At 42.5% G+C, this 6,422-nt stretch overlaps 1 pseudogene; it reads right to left on the bottom strand.

The window, feature by feature from the left end:
• Positions 1-365: 365 nt before the first annotated feature.
• LOC123238431 lies at positions 366-464 on the bottom strand (annotated as a pseudogene).
• Between the last annotated feature and the right edge of the window lie 5,958 nt (positions 465-6,422).

Genomic DNA, 6,422 nt, shown 5'->3' on the forward strand with positions numbered 1-6,422 from the left:
GGATCCTAAATTGGAGAAAAGATGCTGTTTTGGTTGGAAGAGGGAGTGTCCTCACTGGGATTTCTCTTTGTCTATGAAATCATAAATCCAGTGCAAAAATACCCTCCCAAACCAAACAAACCCAAACTCATGCCAAAACTTTCCTTGGGCGCCTCCCCCTGGCATGGAGGTGGCATAAGGTCTTAAAGGGGCCGTGAGTCTTGACAAGTCCTGCCGCACTAGGAATGCCGCTCCAAGTAGAAGCCTAGTAATTGATGGTCTCTCTGCCTTAAGATCAGCCTAGCTAAGTAGAGAGAGGACCATCACCAAGCTGACCAGAGGACAATCTCCATTTCAACTCCAACAACTCTTTTTTGTTTTTGTTGAAAAACAGAGAACCCTTTACAAATTTTTCCATCATTCTTGGGCAGGGACCATGCTAATTGTCTCTGTGTCCTTCCTAATCAGCAGCAACTCTCAAAGACCATTTAGACATCTATAGAAGGAGCATGTGATCTGCCTGGTTAGAGGAGTTACCAAATGGACAAAATTCCAGGGACATTGAACTGCTGCTTGATGATATCCTGTTTGAAGTACAGCAGAGTGGGACCCTGGGGGCTTGCCAATGCAAAAATGTCAGAAACTCTTATCAGTCTGAGTTTCTTTCTTTTTCTTTCTTCCTTTCTTCCTTTCTTCCTTCCTTCCTTCCTTCCTTCCTTTCTTTCTCTTTCTTTCTTTCTTTCTTTCTTTCTTTCTTTCTTTCTTTCTTCCTTCTTTCCTTCCTTCTTTCTTTCTTCCTTCTTTCTTCCTTCTTTCCTTCCTTCTTTTTTCCTTTGTTTGTTTCTTCTTCCTTCTTTCCTTCTTTCTCTCTTTCTTTCATTCATAGGAGAAATGCTTTGTAAATCTTAGAATGCTACATTCTCCAAGAGGAAACATGGTGCCAACCTTAGAATGACAGGTGTGAAGACAAAAAAGACCAGAGTTCAAATCCTGCCTCCAGACATTTATCAGCTGTGTGATCATGAACAAATCATTTACTATCCCTATAAAATGGGAATAATAATAGCACCTGTCTCACAGGGTTTGGCATGAGGGTTAAATCAGATCACACATGCAAAGTGCTTCACAAATCTTAAAGTACCAGGTAAGTGCCAGCTATGAAATCTGTTCTCGGTGACTGTCACAGGCAAGCCATTTCACCTTTGTGACTCTCAGTCTCCCTATCTGTAAAATGGGAAAGATAATGACATCTCACTTCCAGGACAATTATTATAGTCAATAAGCATTTATTAGGCACTAACTGTGTGCTACACACTCTGTTAAGCACAGGGGATGCAGGCAAGGGCAAGAATATGGAACTCACTCTCAAGAAGCTCAGGGTCATTCATCTGAGAAGGGAAAGCAGAGTTGAGCTGTGAGACTGGGGAAAACTTCCAGATTAGAAGGTGAAGTTTGAGCTGAGCTGTGAAAGAAGCCAAGAGGGTGCCGTGAGGAAGGGGGAATTGTAGACATGGAGGCAGCCCAGGAAAGATCCCAAGATGACAGGGAAATCATAAGGAGGCCATTGTTGCTGGACTGGAAAGTGCTTGCTATGAGGAATGAATGAGAAAATACATGTTGAGGTCCAGGGTTCAAATCTGACCTCAGATACTTCCTAGCTGTATGATCCTAGGCAAGTCATTTAAACCCCATTGCCTAGCCCTTACCCCTTGTCTGCTTTGGAAGCAACACATAGCTTGATTTTAAGACTGAAGGTGAGAGTTTTTTTGAGAAAAAGAGAGAAAGAGAGAATACATGTTATCTTGTGACAAACAAGAATTCTAGAAATGTTACCTAGTACTGTTGCTATCATACAAACATGCAATTCTGGATTTAAAATCAGGGAAGACCAAATTTCAAGCTAAGCTACCATGAGAAAGTCACTGATGTACTTGGAGCTTTGGTTTCCTTTCTGATAAAATGGAGACTATATTACAACAGTTAGGTCTGGAGTCAGGAAGACCTGGGTTCAAAACCAGCCTCAGATGCTTAGTAGCCAGGTGACCCTAGGCAAGTCACTTAACCCTGTTGGCCTCAGTTTCCTCATCTGTCAAATGAGCTGGAGAAGGAAATGGCAAGAATTGCAAACTCAAAATGGGGTCACAAAGAGTCAGACATGACTGAACAACAATGATGCTTTGAGAATCAAATCAGAAAACATGTGGAAAGTATTTATAAACCATGAAGTCTTATATAAGTGCTGGCTATCACTCTTAGGATTATGACTTTGCAGACTCACCTCTGACCCTTATTAGCTGTGAAATCATTTCATGTCCTTGACCTGAGTTTCTTCGTCTACCAAATGAGGGGGCTGGACTCCATGGTCTGTGGGGCCCCTCCAGTGTGAAGCCCAGGGCTCTATTGTGGTCGGGTTCCTAGGAAATGAAGCTACTGGACGAGATACTCTCTCCCTGCTGTTAAGGCTCCGATCTGTGATGACACAACATTGACACATCCTGAACCCAAGAGAAGGGATCGTCCCACGGGACATCAGGAAGGGAAATGTAAGGTCACAGGCGAGCTAGCGCTCTCTCATTTCATAAAATTAGATTTTATTTATCATTGTCATCTTAAAAGCCATCAAACAACAAATGAACACAGCATCCCAATATACAAAGAACAAGAATGATTGTGGATGAAGTTAGGGATTTATGTTACAATTTGTTTTCTTAGAATATATTTTGTATTAAACTAGTAGAAACAAAACCGCCATATTTATGGCCCACTGGAAACTTTCCCCTCTATATAAATATTTAAAAAAACTCTTGGGGGCAGCTGGGTAGCTCAGTGGATTGAGAGCCAGGCCTAGAGACAGGAGGTCCTGGGTTCAAATCCGGCCTCAGACACTTCCCAGCTGTGTGACCCTGGGCAAGTCACTTGACCCCCATTGCCTACATTTACCAATCTTCCACCTATAAGTCAATACACACAGAAGTTAAGGGTTTAAAATTTTAAAACAAAACAAAACAAAACAAAACAAAAAAACCTCTTACCTTCTATCTTAGAGTCAATACTAAGTATTGGTTTCAAGGAAGAAGATCCATAAGGGTTAGACAGTTGGAGTTAAGTGACTTGCCTAGGGTCACAGAGCTAGGAAGTATCTAAGGCTAAATTTGAAACCCGGACCTTCTATCTTCAGATTTGGCTCTCTATTCACTGAGACCCCCAGCTGCTTCTTTTAAAGGTATTTTAAAAAATTTATTGATGCTTTTTTATATTTTTTTTGGGAGAGGGGCAGCATCTTGATCACTTCTCCTAACTCCCCTCCCTTCCCAAAAAGAAACTTCTTAAAATAAATATAGTTCGGTGGGCAGTGGATAGAGTACTAGACCTGGAATCAAGAGGACTTAAGTTCAATTCCAGACTCAGACACTAACTAGCTGTGTGACCCTGGGTAAGTCATTTTACCTCTGTTTCCTCATCTGTAAAATAGGGATAATAAGAGCATCATCTACTTTCTCCTTGTGAGGACTCAATGAAAAAATATTTGTAAAGTGCTTAGTACAATGCCTAGCACATAGTAGGAGCTATATAAATGTTAGCTGTTGTTATCATTTCATAAGATCCTAACAAACCACCAATATAATAGTTTATTTTTCTCATGGGGGAAACTGAGACTGAGAAATATTCAGGGAGAGTTACCTGGAAGGATTCAAACTCAGGTCTCCCAGGAGCTAAATTCAGCACTTTCTCCATAGACCACTCAGCCTCCTTTCACCAGTCCTTAGGGATAAAGCTTCAAAGAGGAGGGAAGGGCACCTACAATTGAGACAATCCCTTCATTAACACATTTAAGAAAACAAACACAAAAACTGAGGGCTTGACCCAGACAATTCTGAGGTCAAAGCTCAAGTTTCTAAAGAGAACAATGACTCACCTTCCAACACCTGGGCAGCACCTAGATGTGAATAAGCCCCCTGCAAGCACAGCTGGAGTAATGATAATAGCCAGCATTTCTATAGCTTCTCTGGGTGTCCCCTAAATCTCCCAGGGAGGGAGGTGCCATTATTATGCCCAAATTACAGACCAGGAAACTAAAGCTGAGCAGTCCTGTAATTGTGACTTGTCTAAGTCATCCTGCTAGCCAGTACTTGAGGTCAAATTGGAACTCAGGTCTTTGGAACTCCCAAATTCAACACTGAATCCATTGTACCACCTAGAGGTCTGGATTGAGAAGGACTTCTGCACTCCAAAGATATAGTCTGGGTTCAAGACCCACCTCTGTCTGTGTGATCCTGGATAAGTCACTTAAACTCTCATCGCCTCTGGTGACATTCTGAGATCCAAAATCCCAGAATCGCTTCTGATGCACATTGGTGGAAGGAGTTTCCTGGGGGAGGGGGGTTTCCAACAATGATAAAATTGCAGATCTGTAACCCCCAAAGCCCAATTAAAAACTATAACCATGATAATACGAACAGTCATCTCAAAGGAAGAGGAAATGGTCTTATCCCCATGTTACAGATGATAAAACTGAGGCAGAGAAATGAAGGGACAGGACTAGTAAAGGGCCAAAGGAGCTTCAAGACCTGTGCTGGCCTCATTACACCGTGTCACCCCACCTTCAGCTAATTTTCTATCTCTTCTGGATTTATTAAGAGGGCCTCTACTGGGTCACCTCAGGGGGATCATTGAATGTTCTTTTATCCCAAGTTACCAGCCACAGAATCAGACTCGGTGAGGGACCCAGAGGCTATCTAAACCCAACTTGATCTGAACATGAGCGCCCTCCACAGATAGCCAGCATGCGGTCACTGGGTCCTTGCTTGAAAGACCTCCAGGGATGACTTAGTGGATAGGGAGATGGATTCTGAATCAGAAAAACCTGGTACTTATTAGTGACCTTAGACAAGTCACTCACCACTCCTCAGCTTTTTTTTTCCTTATCTGTAAAATGGGCATAATATGGCATATTCATATACATACACACCCCTCACAGAGTAGATCAGATAAAGATTTGTTATTCAGTCATTTTTCAGTTGTGCTGAACTCTTCATGGACCCTTTTGGAGTTCTCTCAGAAAAGATACTGGAGGGGGCAGCTGGGTAGCTCAGTGGATTGAGAGCCAGGCCTAGAGATGGGAGGTCTTAGTTCAAATCTGGCCTCAGACACTTCCCAGCTGTGTGACCCTGGGCAAGTCACTTGACCCCCATGGCCCACCCTTACCACTCTTCCAGCTATGAGACAATACACAGAAGTTAAGGGTTATAAAAAAAATTAAAAAAAAAAAAAGAAAGAAAAGATACTGGAGAGGTTGGCCATTTCCTTCTCCAGCTTATTTTATAGATAAAGAAACTGAGGTAAACAGGGTGGCAAGGTGGTACAGAGGCTAGAGAGACAGGCTTGGAGACAGGAAGATTCATTCTCCTGAGTTCAAATCTGGCCTCAGACACTAGCTGTGTGGCCTTGGGCAAGTCACTTAACATTGCCTCAGTTTCATCTGAAAAGGACAAGATGGATGTAAAGTGCTTTGTAAGCCTGAAAGCATTAGGTAGATTGAATCTTTATGATTATCTCCCAAGGAAGCTCATTCCATTTTGGGTCAGTTCTAATTGTTTGGAATTTCCTCCTTATTAGAGCCAAACTCTGACTTGCTATGACTCAGGATCATAGAAACAGACTTGGAGCTGGAAGGGCCATCTGAGGTCATCTAATTCAACCCCCACTTTTTACAGAAAAGGAAACTGAGTCTCAGGAAGGTCATGACCTGTCTAGGATCAGACAGAAAGTGGGTAGGCAGGGTCAGGATTCAAGCCCAGGTTCTCCAGCTCCAAATTGTGCACTCTTTTTGGGGCTCCTCACAATGCCCTCAGAGCTGAGCAGAACTCTCTAGCTTTCCTTAGTCTGCAATTCCAATTTTTTGCAAATCTGGACCTGCTCCTTCCAGCATGCTCCAGATTCTTGTCATTTAGCGGCACAGTCCCAGGGCTTCTTAACCATTCTGTGGGTGTTACCTGGACCCCTCTGGCAGCCCTGTGAAGCCTCTGGTCCCCAGCTCACAGGAAGGTTTTTAAAAGCAGAAAATAAATATCTAGGACAACAAAGGAAATTAATTATATTCTAATGGTAGTTGTGTATCGTCCTGTCCAATGACTCAGTGGCTCATAGCATGCTAATACTATGCATGAGGTTCTCCTGGTAAAGATAATGAAGTGGTTTGACATTCCTTCTCCAGTGGATTAAGGCATAGAGGTTCAGTGTCTTCCCCAGGGTCACTGTAGCTGTCTGTGGCTGGATTTGTACTCAGGTCTTTCTGAAGCCCAGCACTCCATCCACTAAGCCACCAAATATTCTTTCTTTCTTTCTTTCTTTCTTTCTTTCTTTCTTTCTTTCTTTCTTTCTTTCTTTCTTTCTTTCTTTCTTTCTTTCTTTCTTTCTTTCTTTCTTTCTTTCTTTCTTTCTTT

Source organism: Gracilinanus agilis, chromosome 2 (genome assembly GCF_016433145.1).
Source record: "Gracilinanus agilis isolate LMUSP501 chromosome 2, AgileGrace, whole genome shotgun sequence".
Classification (NCBI taxonomy): Eukaryota; Metazoa; Chordata; class Mammalia; order Didelphimorphia; family Didelphidae; genus Gracilinanus; species Gracilinanus agilis.